Genomic DNA, 15,876 nt, shown 5'->3' on the forward strand with positions numbered 1-15,876 from the left:
GAAGATGTCAATAAAAAATGTTAATGTCACCTTTACCTGGAAGGGACAGACTCTGTGTGTGTGTGGGGGGGGAGGTTATATATATGCTTCTCTACTGATAGTCACATCACAGAAAAGATCAGCAAAATTTAAGACACTTAGATGCTAGTAAAAGAAAAATGCATAATATATTTATGTTTCACAACTTCTTTGAGAATTCCTTCCAGAAGATAATCATCTAACCTCATTTTATGAAGAAAATATTGGCATACAAAATATTTTGGAAAGTTAGGTGACATAACTGGAGTGCTGGGCCTGAAGTCAAGAAGACCTGAGTTCAAATCTGGCCTCAGACACTAACTGTGTCACTTAACCATGTTAGCCTCAGTTTTCTCATCTGCAAAGTAGGGATAATAGCATCAACTACCACAATTGTTTTGAGGATCAAATGAGAGAAAAACTGTAAAGCACACAGCAGAATTCCTGGCACACAGTAAACATTATATAAATATATCCTTTAACCCAGCAATATCACTACTAGGTCTGTTTCCCAAAGAGATGAAAAAAAAAAAAAAGGAAAAGAATTTATAGGCACTTATATGGATAAAAATATTAGTAGCAGCACTTTTTGTGGTAGCAAAGAATTGGAAACTAAGAAGACGCCCATCAACTGGGAAATGACTAAATAAGTTGTGGTATGTGATTATGATATAATTCTATTGTGCTATAAGAAATGATGGACAGGATGCTTTCAGAAAAACCTGGAAAGATTTACATGAACTGATATAAAGTAAAATGAGCAGAACCAGAACAATATATACAGTATATACAGAAATATCATACAATGATCCTCTATGAATAACTTAAACTATTCTCAGCAATACAATGATCCAAGACAATTCTAAAGGACTTATCATGAAAAATGCTATTCACCTTCAGAGAAAGAACTGCTAGAGACTGAATGTAGATTTAAGTATATTGTTTTTTATTTTATTTTTCTTGGGTGTTTTGTTTTTTTGGTCTGTAGAAATATACTTTCTATGACTATCCATGTAAAATCTATATCAAATTGTTTGTCTTCTTAATTGGGGAACAGAGGAAAAAAGGGAATTTGAAATTCAAAATATTTTAAAAGATTTTTTAAATTATTTTTACATTTAGTTGGAAAAAACAAAATAGTTAATAAATATTGGATATTATTATTATTAGTTCTTATTTGCTCTTATTTGGGATAAGATCTGGATGAGGGGATTGTTTTGATAGTATTTGCCATATACATAAGATCATGGTAAAATATATACAATTTTGAAACTTTGCATCTTTGAAATGGTTTTGCAATGTATTACACATTTCTCCTCATATCTTGCTTCAAATACATATTTTATTCTTTCTATAGATTTTATCATGAAATTGCAGATTCAGCTAAGTGAAATCAAACAGGTGACTATTTCAGATACTAACAGGCTTGTAATTTCATCCATTTCAAAGTTCTTTCTAACAATCGATCATTCTAGATGCATTTACATGCCTTCTGGTTCTCCAGTTACATTAAGTTGATATATACCTTTCTGAGTTTTTCTGTGTTATTCATGGTTGTCATTTCTTACAGCATAATAATGTCCCATTGCTTTGATGTATCATAATATGTTTAGCCATCCTCCAACTGATGAGCATTTACTTCGCTATCAAATCTAGACTATTAAAAAAAAAACAAATACAGCTCCCAAATTTTTAACTTACTGAAAATTTCATTATACAAAGAAACAAAAAAGGACTGCCATTCTTCTACTACTTTATGATTAGTGTCATATTTAAAGTAGAAACATTGGGAAGTAGAGAAAAATGACCACTCCCCAGTGGTATAGAATAACTGTTAAGTAGATAGAGTAATGATTATTAATGACAGAAAAAGACTACTCGATGCTTCTTTGTTTTCTCTGCAAGAAGAACTAGGAAAACAAAGTACAAAATGACTACAACAATGTTAACAGAAAAACCACAACCACAAAACAAATAAATGTTGCAAATTTACAAAGAATAGGTTGGGTAGCCTTAAAGAAGAGAGTAGAGAAGATATCTAATTTTACTTCTTTGCAGAAGTGGTAGTAAATGTGTATAAAATGTTGTATACAATATTACTTTTTTTTTAATGTGTCCATTGGTTTTGCTCCCCCCCACCCCATACTTAAAAAGTCTTTGTTATAAAAATTGGCTTTCTGAGATAGGGGATGAGGAACAGATAAACAAGGAATTGTAGGCAATGTAAAAATACAAGACATAAATAAAAATCTGTTTTTTAAAGCACCTTCTATTTGTCAACACCATATTAAGGGGTTGGAGATAAAAAGACAGAAATGGCATAATCCTTAACTTCTAGGAACTTTATATCTATATATAAAACATATGGTGATTTTGAGAGTGAGAGAACTAGAAACTGATGATCAGAGAGAGACCAGGAAAGGTTTCATATAAAGCAGGGCTCCTTAAACTTTTTCACTTGCAACCTCATTTTACCATAGAAATTTTTGTGCGACCCCAGGTATATAAGTATACAAAATAGGTATATAAATCAAACATTTACTGATAATAAATCATAAAAAAAAATTTAAAACAATCATTTGGTATACATATAATTTTGCCATTTATTAAAGACAAAAGCAAATCCATCTGGATATGCTTTTTATTTTTACATAAAGAATTAAATCTTGGGGAAATATTTGATACTGCAGGATATAGAGCATTCAGAAAACTTTTACTGTTGACAAATTTTTCATGACCCCCCCACATTCAGTTATACAACCCTGATGGGGTCACAACCCATAATTTAAGGAGCTTTAATATAGAAGATGGGGTTTGGGCTGAGTATTGAAGGAAATAATATTTTAAGAGGCAGAGGCAAGTAAAGAGTGCATTCTAGGCATGGGTAACAGAAAATTGAAAGATGTGGAGATAGGAGGTGGAGGGAAAGCAAGAAGTCAATTTAACTGTATAGAAATCTGAGAATAGGAGAAAAATATAAGGCCATGACATTTGTACATCCCAAGGACTTACTCAACACCCACCCAATCCTTTATGTAACCTGAACTTTATCCCAGGAATACTAGGCTGTGATGGGCAAGTTTTCATTTTATCTTGCCCTGATTCAAGCCTCTCCCTTCTGGGCCATTTTCAAACCAAGCTGCTGTGCACATATTCCCACGACTATCTTTTGTGTCTTATTTTTCTATTAGTAAGCTCTTGAAGGCAAGGATTGTTTTGCCTGCTTTTGTATCCCTAGAATTGCAACTGGCACAGAGTAAGAACTTGGCAAATGCATATTCATTCACTCACAAGTACCTTGAAGCCAGGTTGGGAACACACCTGAATGCCAAGTGTAGGAGTTTGTATTTCATTCTAGAGGTAATAAGGAGCTACTGGAGTTTGATAAAATGAAATGGTCAGATCTGAATTTTAGGAAAATTACTTTGACATATGGATGATGGAATGAAAAGGGGAAAGACTTGGGTCAGGGAGATCATTTAGAAGGTTATTGCAATAGTCCAGGTGAGAGGGGCTGGCCATAAGAGTCAAGAGATAGATGTTGTGATGGTAGAAACAATACAATCTGGCAACTGAATGAGGGGATAGGAGCGTGAGGAGTCAAGGAAAAGATCAAGTCTACAAACTTAGAACTTCGAAGAAGAATAATTCCTTTGATAGAATCAAGAATTTCAGAAGAGAGGTAGGTTTAGAAAGAAAAAATAATGAGATTGTGATCAAATTTCCCCTGCATGCTTGCCTGTCCTGAATGACCCATTCTAGCCAAGGGAAATAGAAAGAAAGGTGGGGAAGGAAGTCTTACTCACCAGCCATTTCCTCAGAGCTCCAGGCCAGTCTATAGTTTAATCTTTAGGTTCTTGAGGACAAAATTAGGCTCCCAGAAATAAGGGGGAGTTTTCTCAATGGTGCCTATAGGTTGCTGATGTCTACAGTAAGTCAAAAGTTAAATTATGGGGGCAGCTAGGTGGCGCAGTGGATAGAACACTAGCCCTGAATTCAGGAGGACCCGAGTTCAAATTTAGTCTCAGACACTTAACACTTCCTAGCTGTGTGACCCTGGGAAAGTCACTTAGCCTCAGGGGGGAAAAAAGTTAAATTATAAGCAGGGAAAGCATAGAATGAAATAGTGTTGGGGTGCAGATAAAGCTGTCCTTGAAATAAACTTTACAGCTGGCTGTAGGAGGGAAGGTGGGATGCAATCCACTTTTCCAACCTCTAATTGATAGATTCATACTAGGGTCCTTGCAGGGCCCCTTATGAGTATATATGGCCACCACTTTGGAAAGATGGTAAAGAAGAAGCAGTAAAAATAGAGAGAAGGCAATAGATGGAAGAAATACTTCAGATGTAAATTAATGGGACAAGAGAAGAAAAGAATAATCAAAGATAACATCAAGTTGTAACAAAGAACATAACAAGGAGAAGAGCAACCAGAGCAAGTGACCAAAGAGATAAAGGGCCATAAGATCATACATTTTAGAAACCTCAACAAGAACAAAGCAAAGCAAAACTAGGGAGCTTAGCCTGGAGAAGATTTAGAGAAGAATATGATAACCATCTTGAAGCATCTGAAGGATATCATATAGAAGAGGGATGAACCTTGTTCTGCTCTGTCCTGGAAAGGCAGAACTAAGAGCAATTACTTTCTTAGCTGTCCTGTCATGCTCCTGAGTCATCTTGACATTGCAATTACTAAAAACTTTCCCTACATTTTTTCACATGAATTTCTCTCCAGCTATAGCTATATCTCCTATACCTATTATTCTTTTTTTTTTTAATTCATTTTTCCAAATTATCCCCTCCTTCCACTCCACTCCCTCCCCCCCCCCATGGCAGGTAATCCCATACATTTTACATGTGTTACAATATAACCTAGATACAATATATGTGTGTAAATACCATTTTCTTGTTGCACATTAATTATTAGCTTCCGAAGGTATAAGTAATCTGGGTAGATAAGACAGTAGTGCTAACAATTTACATTCACTTCCCAGTGTTCCTTCTCTGGGTGTAGTTATTTCTGTCCATCATTGATCAACTGGAAGTGAGTTGGATCTTCTTTATGTTGAAGATTTCCACTTCCATCAGAATACATCCTCATACAGTATTGTTGTTGAAGTCTATACCTATTATTCTTAAGATGAATTTTTTAATTCAAGAAAAATTCACATTTATAATTAATAAATTCCATGTGGTTAGCTTCAGCTCACAGTTCTAATCTGTCAAGATCTTTTGGAATCCCAAATCTGTTATCCAATGTGTTAACTATCCATCTCATCTTCTGCTTCAAATTTCATATAAATGTCATGCCTTTATGCAAATTATTAATAAAAATGGTGAAGAAAATAGAGTTGAGAACAGAGCCCCTCTACCAAGTCCTATTTTTCATTCCATTAATGATCACAATTTGGGGCCAGTGAGTCAAGTTGATGAAATTCCATTTAGCTGCCTATTTTCTACTTCATTATTCTCCATTTTGTCCATCATAAAAGACTCATTTCTTTAACACCTTCCCTAAATTCCTTTCTCCTCTTCTCCTTTTGTTTCCTTTTTAAAAGACTAGCAGTCCCTATCTCAGGAGGGTTTCAACAAAAGGACTATTTATGGGCTTGCATGCTGTTTCTGACCCAGGCTGTTCCATCTAACTATAGGCAACATGTTAATCGCTCATTTCCAAGGCCTTACCATATTAGTTTTAGAATTAGTCCAGCTAGCTAATTGGCTTAGCTTACTGCATCTTAAACCTCCTGAATTCATGATATCTGCCAACCCCAACCTCTCTGATAGTAGGAATTACTAGAGAGTAGGCATGTACCACCATTCCAGACCCTAATCAATTTCTTGCCAGGGTCATAAATTGAAAAAATTATCACTACATTTCATTATCAAGGTAGAAAAGAAGGAGTTAACATAATTATCTTCATTATCAGGCAGAAAATTAAGAATTCTTCTTAATAATCTCATCAGCTCCTGTGAGAGCTGATCTTAATGCAAATGAATCTATTCATACTGCTTTCTTGACAAAGATATGGGGTGGTTTGCCATTTCCTTCTCCAGTGGAATAAGAAGTTAAGAGTCTTGCCTGAGGTTACACAACTAGTATCTGAGGCCAGATTTAACTTGACTCCAGTGTTCTATCCTTTAAACCACCTAGCTGCCTGTATGGTTGGATTATCTGGGTTCAAATTCTAGTTCTAACACTTAATTATGTGGCTTTAATTGCTATATCTTAAACATCTTTAAATATACATATATATGTGTGTGTGTGTGTGTGTGTGTGTGTGTGTGTGTGTATACACACATATACATATATGAGAGGATCTAAGCTAAATTATCCATCAATCTTCTAATAAATGATGGGCAATCATCATCTTTCTTACTAGATGTCAATCACTTGATTCTAAAGAATCACATCTTAATCTCCTTCTCCCGCAGTAAATAATTCTGTGATCAGCAACATCATCCACGGTAAAAGTGATATTCCATATCTCCTTGTTTTTCATCTTGTTTCATTCTCCCTGCTGATTCAATGGCAGAGTATGCTTTGAAGAGTTAATTACCTCAATGAACCAGACTGGAAATCTAACCTAGAACACTTTCAAAAAGAGCATGCTGAGAACCTCATTTACCTAAGGGGATTTATCCAAGTAGGCAGCTTATGAGTGTTTCTGGTACAATAATAAATGAATACATCTTACACAAGTCTCATAAATCAGCGTGTTATCAAATAAAACTTTCAACACAGAACTAAGAAAAATAAGTAATAAGCTGCTTTTTTTCTTTTTTTTAACTGCTGCTTCCAATTCTCAGAAGTTTCTAATAACTAACTTGAAATGATTTTCTAATCCAATCCAGTGAGACGCAGTAAGCATTTATTAAAGACCTATAATGTAAAAGACACAAAGACAAAACCAACAGTCCTGAATATCAAGGGGTTGGGGGTAGGGAAGAGAGAGGTACAATACATTAACAGATAAGTGATCATTTAAGAAGAGTGGAGAAAGCCTTTGAACAAGTAGTAGAAAAAGGATTCCAACAGTTGATGGCACATGAACTGAGAATTTATCTTCAATTTTACTATTAGAAAATATCATACCTTTAAAATTTTTAAGATTAGCAATTTTGAATGAACTCCCTCAAGGAACTTAGGTGATTTTGTTCAACAGTTCTTGTCAAACTTCCCACAAATGCAAATCTGAAAGTGAAATGTGAAAAAGCATTAACTTTATGAAAAATTATAAAGTTTTAAGTAACCGAAAATAGACAAGTATGTGGAAGCGAATTTATCACCAGTTTGGTAATGTGTTACGCTCTGAAAGCTGTAATAAAGCTATTACTTCCTACATGAACCGTCACAGGAACATTTATGTTCAAAGAAAACAACTTCAAAATCAAAAGAATTAGAACCACAAGCCTTTATCCCTCCTACATAGAACATCACAGATTAAAGATGTCTAGAAAATGACTAACATTCTAATACAAATCTTCAAAATGTTCATTTCCCTTGTACACAAAGCACTACCTATGTACTAATAAAACTATCATAATTAAAATCAAAGACATACTAAACTGACATTTCCATTTCAGAAGTTTTCATTACAATATCCTTCATAGCTGTTTTCTTTATTGGTTCCCCAAACTCCTCCCTACATTGAAATCAAGGATTCTGCCTCTTTTTTGATGAGCTTATCTAATCATCTACCCATTGCTCAAGGATAAGTAACATGCAATGAATCTCTAATTCCTGTCTCCACATAGACAGATAGATTCTCTCTTTCCTCAGAGTCATACTATTGTTTTTTCAACTTTCCCAATGGCCTCTCAAATTAAGCTCAGCCCAAACTGAAAAAAAGGAAAAAAAAAAAAAAAAAAAAACCCTGCCCCTTCTCTAGAATTAGTCTTAGATCAAAAAGGAATATTTTAAGTTATGTAGTTCAATTCTTCTCACTTTACAGCTGAGGAAACTGAGATGCAGAGAGCTTAAATGATTTGGAGAAGTAGCAAGAAGTAGGAGAACCAGGATCCAAACAAAACTGAGGTGCAGAGAGTTTAAGTGATTTGGAAAAGTAACAAGAAGTAGGAGAAGTAGGATTCAAACTGATATGAGTGACATTATCTGACATCCACTATGCCTTATTCTGCTGATTCAGTTTCAGCCATCTCAAACACATATTGTTCCACTTTTATTACAACTATCTTCATTCAGATTTTTCATCTCTTCTCATAGAGAAAATTATCGCAGTTTTGTAATTGGCCTTCCTACTTCTGATCTGTCCCCCTGCAAAATCATCTTCTGTATCCCTGCACTGGTAATCATCCAAATCCCCCAATCTGATGTCATTGCTCCCCAAAAACTTTCAATGGGTCCCCATGGCCTACTAAGCATAAATAACTGATCTTAGCATTCTACCTATTTAGCCTTATTTCATAATTCTGTAATAAACTGCATTCTAGTCAAATTGGAACAACTTTCTTCCCTACATTCTCTTTGACTCTTCCTTTATCTATCTTTTATCCCATATCTGTAATGGACCTTTGCTCCCCACTCAACTAAGCCTGTTGAAATTACTCCTTTTTTGTTGAAGGTCCATAACAAGTACTACCTTCCTCTTGCCACCCCCAGACTCTCAAATTTCTCTCTCCTTCATTTATTTCTTAAAACATTTTGCCTTGACTTCCTCTTTTCATTTATCAACTTCCTTAAATTAGTTGTGTTTCACATATACTATTATAAGTTCTCTGAACTGTGTCATATCCATGATATTCTCAATTCCTTGAACACAGTAACTTTCATATAATAAACACTTAATATTGAATCCGAAATTGTTCAAAATTGATCCAAAAATACTTAACAAGAAAATTCACATTAATAATGGTGTATGTGTATGCTGATGCATATGTATGTATATAGAAAAACAGATAGAATGATTGGTAGATAAAGTGCTTTACAATTGTCTCATTTGATCCTCATAACAATCCTGGGAGATAGGTGCTATTATTAATCCCCATCTTAAAGTTCAGATCACTGAGGTGGACAGAGGTCAAGTATCTGTCTGAAGTCAGATTTAAACTCATTCTTTATGTCTCCAGGCTTAGTATTCTATTCACTGTACCACATAGCTATCTAATAATCATTCAGTTATTTATATATATATATATATATATATATATATATATATATATATATATATATATATATATATATATATGGCACTGTGCTAGGCTCTGAGCATATAAAGACATCAATAAAACAGTTCCTGTTTCTAAGATGCTCACAGTCTGATGAAGAAGTAACAGATATACTGTGCCAAAATACTGTTTGTGGCAGCCCTTTTTGTAGTGGCTAGAAACTGGAAAATGAATGGATGCCCATCAATTGGAGAATGGCTGAATAAGTTGTGGTATATGAATGTTATGGAATATTATTGTTCTGTAAGAAATGACCAGCAGGATGAATACAGAGAGGCCTGGAGAGACTTACATGAACTCATGCTGAGTAAAATGAGCAGAACCAGGAGATCATTATACACTTCAACAACAATAACTGTATGAGAATGTATTCTAATGGAAGTGGATATCTTTGACAAGGAGAAAATCTAATTCAGTTCCAATTGATCAATGATGGACAGAATCAGCTACACCCAGAGAAGGAACGCTGGGAAATGAGTGTAAATTATTTGCATTTTTGTTTTTCTTCCCAGGTTATTTTTACATTCTGAATCCAATTCTTCCTGTGCAACAAGAAATTCGGTTCTGCACACATATATTGTATCTAGGATATACTTTAACATGTCTAACATGTATAAGACTGCCTGCCATCTAGGGGAAGAGGTGGAGGGAAGGAAGGGGAAAAATCAGAACAGAAGTGAGTACAAGGGATAATGTTGTAAAAAATTACCCATGCATATCAACTGTCAAAAAAAAAGTTATAATTACAAAATAAAAAAATATTTTTAAAAAGGAATAATAGGTATATAAACAGTTTTATACAGATCATATATACAAGGTTACCTTGGAGGTAAAAGTACTAATAGTTGGGGCCCCAGGAAATGTTTCCTACACAAGGTACATTTGAGTTGTTTTAATGGAAACCAAGGATTCCAAGAAGTTAAGAAAGAAGTATATTTCAGATATGGGAGACATGAAAGAAAAGTCATGTAGAAGAGAAATAGAATTTCATGCATGAGAAGCAAGAACACTAGTTTGTTTGGATCAAAGAGCATGTAGAGGGGAGTAATATGAAATAAGGGTGGAAAAGTAGGTTGTAAAAAGCTTTAAATGTCAAGCAGAGGAGTTTGTGCTTGATACCAGGGGTAACAGGGAGTTCACTGGATTTTATGAAGCATGTGTGTTGGGAGAGGCTTAAGACAGAGTTAAATAGGAGACTTTCAGTAGTCCAGGCAAGAGATCTGAGTCTTAACTAGGACAGTGGTGATATGAGGAGAAAAAAGGACAGATGGGAAAGCTATTATGGAAACAGAAATGATAAGATTTGGAAATCAACTGAATATCTTGGAGGAATGAAAGTGAAAAATGACACCAAAATGGCAAACATGATTAAATGGTGGTATCCTTGACAGTGACAAGAGATGTTCAGAAGTAGGATGGGTTTGGACAGAAAGATAAAGATTTGTTTCATGCATGCAAGTCAGGAGGAGAAAAGCTGTTGCTAGCTACATGGAAATCTCCAAAAATCTTTTAGAATTTTGGATATAGTTATGAAAGGGAAAATAGGAGTCCCAATGGTTTGCATTTATATATTATTTCACATTTCACAGTGCAGAAATAGCATGATCTATGGATAAAGTAATGGACTTGGAGACAGGAATTCCTTAGTTCAAACCTCATCTCCACAGTTTGGTTTTATAACTATGGGCAGCTTACTTAACTTCTTTGGGCTTCATGTTATTCTCCACAGTCTGGGATTTCTCAAAATTACAAACAGGTTAATCTGTCCAGTGCTATAAAAAGGACAGAGCTTTCCTATATTCAGCTCTTATTACTACCCCCATTTTACAGATAAGGAAACTGAAGCTGACATAAAGTAATTTGCCTATGGTCATACAGTTAATAAGAGATACATTTAGCACTTAAAACTCAGAAATTCTGGAGCAGCTAGGTGGTACAGTGGATAGAGCACCAACCCTGAAATCAGGAGGACCTGAGTTTAAATCTGGCTTCAGACCCTTAACATTTCCTAGCTTTGTGACCCGGGGCAAGTCACTTAACCCCAATTGCCTCAGCAAAAAATAAATAAAAACAGAAATCCTGATTCCAATACTCAGAATTTTTGTACAATACCATGCTGCTTCTCAAAGTAACATATTTGAAAACATGAAGAATTTTAGTAATAAGTCTGCACCTTTGTTGTTCAATCATTTTTCAATCATGTTCAATTCTTCATGGCCCCTTTGGAGTTTTCTTGGCAAAGATACTGGAGTGGTTTGCTATTTCCTTCTCTAATTCATTTTACAGATGAGGACGCTGAGGGAAACAGGATTAAATGTTTTGCCTAGGGTCACACCGGCCAGATTTGAACTCAGGATAATTGGTTTTCCTGACTTTACACCTGGAATTCTATACACTGCTCATCTGGCTACCCTGAGTCCATGCCAAAAGTCAATCAATATATTTATGTGTACATGTGCAGAGTAGATAGGTCAGCACTGGAGTAAGGGTCAGTTCCAATCCTTCCTCTAATATATATTAGCTATGTGACCCCAGACAAGTCACTTAAATGTTTAGTCTCCTAAAGAAATTTTTTTTAATTATAAAATAGGAGTTACCAATCTAGCCTTATGGAGAATTTCTCAGTAAAATTCCAGGCCTAATCAACATATTTACCAAAAAATACAGACATTTATGTATAGAAAGAGACATACATAGTAGATTCTCATGGATGAGTAAGCATATGCCTGTGTAGCGAGACCCCTCATTAATAACTTGGGCACTCTGATTCTTCCTTCATTTTTAGGTATAAAAATACTAAACAAGTGGGAATTGTAGTAGATAGGTCAACGTACCTCTCAGTTTAATACCTTTTAGATATCTTGCTCATCTAATTTGAGCACTTTGATTCTTCCTTCATTTTTAGGTATAAAAATACTAAACAAGTGGGAACTATGGCACATAGGTCAATGTACTCAATTTAATGCCTCTGATGTGTCCTGTTCATCTAAGTTTTAGGAGGAATTAAAGAAAACGTCTATGTTTGCCCAAGGAAGGCAATGATCCAAAGGAACAGTTCTCAAAACTACTTCCTGGCTTTTTTTGTTGTTGTTACATTGAAGTAAAGAATTCATAACTCATCTTTCTTATACCACCAACACGGGGCAAATTGACAGTTGTTTCTATTCTTACTACAGAAGGGATTTTCCTGAGTCATTTCCTAGTCTTGCAGGGAAAAAAAAATGTTTCATATATAGGCCTAGTTTTGTGGAGTGTGATAATCAGGCTTACTCAGAATGTTTTAACCAGCTTCAAGAAGGAAGATCTATTTTTTCTTTTTTTGCTGTTTTAATTTTTTTTATTTTCCCCAGTTACATGTCAAACATATTTTTACATTTGTTTTTAAAATTTTGAATTCCATATTCTCCCCCTTCTTCCTCATGCCACCCTCTGCATTGAGAAGGCCCATGTGAAGTTGTACAAAATATTTCTATAAAAGTCATGTTGTCAAAGAACAGATTCCCATTCCCCCCACACACACACACAAAAAAAAAAAAAAACCAAAAGCCTCAAGAAAAAAAAATTAAAAGTATGTTTCAGTCTGTATTCAGAAACAATCAGTTCTTTCTCTGGGTAAGAATAATATTTTTCATCATAAGAAGGAAAATATCTATCAATCACTTATACTTCTCAACTTCCTTCTCCCTTAACTAATTTATTTAAGAAAAATTTTATAAGCAGGGAATGACCTACATGGTATTTGTGATCAGCACTGTACATGGTCTCCAACCCAAAAATATCTCCCCTACTACCTGCTAATAATTATATTTGAAACTGCATCAATGGTGATTCTATTCCTCAAGCCTGGGAAGCTTTTTGGTCTTGAAAAGCCATTAATTCAAATGCACTTTGAAGTAGTGGTTACTAACTAATATTTCAGCATAACTTGGAGTGAAATATAATGGAAAGAACACTGAGAATCAAAACACCTGGATTCTAGTTTTAATTCTACCAGCCATGCAACTTTGAGCAATCACAAGTCTCTATTAGACTGTTTACTAATCTAGAAAATGATTTTGTTAGATATGATTTAATGTTCTTTGTAGTCTTTCTACCTCTGACATTTTACTCTATGTCACTGGGTTAAAAATAAGATTCTGTATAGAATGGTCTGTAAAAGTGGCGTCAAACTTAAATAGATATAGGTCACTAAGCCATACAAGGCTTCCTGCAGTCCACATATTGACTTGAAAACATCTATGTTTAACTGTATTTTTATTTCTATTAAATGTTTTCCAATTACATTTTAATCTGGTTCAGCAGAACAGCAAATGGTATGTAGAACACCTTTGTTCTACTGCATGGCACCTCAGGCCAAGGCCGGCAAACCCAAAGATGGAAGACAACCTATAAAAGAGCAAGAAAGAAAATCAAGCCAACTACCTACTTCAGAATTTTGCTAAGTGCCTGTATTAACCTCATTCCAGTTCATCAATCAGTTGCCACAGCATGATCCTATAAGGGCTTCTGAGCATTAGAGGTTTGATTAATGAGGCACAAATGAATTTGTATGAAAACCCCTAAAAGGCAAGTATATACACAGCATTGATTTTTAAGCCGTTTTCCAATGTCTTACCTCAAGGGATGTTAACAAAAGTTCTCAAGCAAAATTAGTTTAAATTCACTTTAATTTTAAAAGGACTAACAATAGTTTCTTTGGGAATATGTACAAGTACACACATGTAAAATGAATTTAAAAACAGCACTTATTAAACCAAATACTATTGAAAAATACAATAATAGAAGTGACTGTGAGGGTTAATGAGATGAAAAAGATTCCTTTTGCTAGGGATAGTAAAACTGTGATGTAAACCCAAAAGGGAGACATGTAGCCTAACCCAAAATGGTAGAAAACAGAATGTGGCATCCAAAGACATGCCTGAGTTTGAATGTCAGTTTTGCCACTTAAATTACCTAAATGACCTAAAACAAATGACAAATCTTTTTGTTTCTTCATCGATAAAATGAAGAGAATAGAATAAACTGATTAAAGGCTTTTCTATAACCTATATCTAACTCTATACCTATTAGGATATTTCTGTTAAAATAAATTGGGAGAAGCTTAACCCTATGAAAGGCCATTAGTTCCACCTAAATTGAGTGCCTACCATCTGATGAAGAGGTGTCTGTTAAGGATAACAAATTTTCCATGGCACTCTCAAATTATCATGTTTTTGTCATAATCTTGAAGTAAGCAGCACAAGAATAATCCTAATTTTACAAGCAAGATGACTAAGAATCTGCAAGGGGTGATTGTTCTGAAATTGTATAGTTAATGAGCCAAAGGGTTGGGTCAAGAATTCAGCTTCACAATGGAAAAAATGTGGTATTATAAGTCATAGGTCTATGTATCAATTGGGAAAAAAGGAGGGGAGAGGGATAGGTAAGCCCTTTAATCTATAGATGATATGAGCTTGACTTCAAGAAATTCCTCAATAAAGGATTACTGGAGAGGTTGAAAATATTTAGAAAGGAAAATAATGCTCAATAAGAGCCAGCAGGGTTTCATTCCCCACCCCTTCTTCCCCAAAAAGTGAAGCCCAATTAATCATATTTCCATTTTTTACAAGTTTAGACACTAATTGTAAACCAGGGGAATAAAATAGGTATTTGATGCTTAGATTAAAAAAAAAAAAAGCATTTGGGACAGTTTCTAATGATCTCTTTATTGACAAATCAGTGATACAGCTGAATGGATTTGAAATCATATATTAGTAATTATTAGTATCAATTTCAACCTGGAGAAAATTATCTGGTAGAGTATGTTTCCTTGCCCCCACTTCCCATAACATTTTTATTGATTAGATCAGGAGCTGGAACATTTTTTTCCTGCCATGGGCCATTTGGATGTTTATAACATCATTCATGGGCCATACAAAATTATCTACTTAAAAACCAACCAGTAGGAGGTTGTTGTACCTGATGAGATGTTTTAAACCAAGAGAAATTAAAGAATTGATCCCTGAGGCAAGCAGGCAGAAGGCTCTGATAGAGATCAGTTTAGATCCAGAGTCCCACCCTTTAGGAAGATGAAATCCAAGTTATGCAGGCAGAAGGCTCTGATAGAGATCAGTTTAGATCCAGAGTCCCACCCTTTAGGAAGATGAAATCCAAGTTATGTCAAACTCCTGAGATTCACTATACATACATACATACATACATACATACATATATATATATATATACATACATACATATATATATATATATACATATATATATATATATATATATATATATATATACATACATATATATATATATATATATATATATATATATATATATATATATATATATATATACATTTTTCCCCCCTATAAAATCTACTTGTGGGCCATTCCATGGTGGCTAATATTTTTTCCCCCTATGAAATCTACTTGTGGGCCATTCCATGGTGGCTACCCTTTGGGTCAGTCCACCACAGCATTCTGTCTTGTAGTGTCTTTCTCTTCATCTCTCCTCCCCCATGCCAAGTAGAATCTCCATTGTGCTTCACAACCCCACTCCTTCTCCTTTCATTAAACTGTTTTAGGGTGCTAAGTTCCACTCAGGATTTAGCCTTTCAGCTAAGACGAGCATACCCCAACTACATGAGGTGCTTCCTTTCTCCTTGATAATAGCGAATTC

The 15,876-nt window shown here is 34.7% G+C and overlaps 1 long non-coding RNA gene across 1 annotated transcript in view; it reads right to left on the reverse strand.

Moving 5' to 3' along the window:
- Window positions 1-15,415, reverse strand: part of LOC141565917 (uncharacterized) — a 76,618-nt gene extending 61,203 nt beyond the window's left edge. Inside the window, exons 1-2 of the long non-coding RNA XR_012489177.1 lie at window positions 13,490-15,415; window positions 7,115-7,213 (exon numbers count right to left, since the gene is read on the reverse strand). This is a non-coding gene — a long non-coding RNA (uncharacterized LOC141565917). The remainder of the gene's footprint in view (window positions 1-7,114; window positions 7,214-13,489) is intronic.
- Between the last annotated feature and the right edge of the window lie 461 nt (window positions 15,416-15,876).

This window comes from Sminthopsis crassicaudata, chromosome 4 (genome assembly GCF_048593235.1).
Source record: "Sminthopsis crassicaudata isolate SCR6 chromosome 4, ASM4859323v1, whole genome shotgun sequence".
Taxonomy (NCBI): domain Eukaryota; kingdom Metazoa; phylum Chordata; class Mammalia; order Dasyuromorphia; family Dasyuridae; genus Sminthopsis; species Sminthopsis crassicaudata.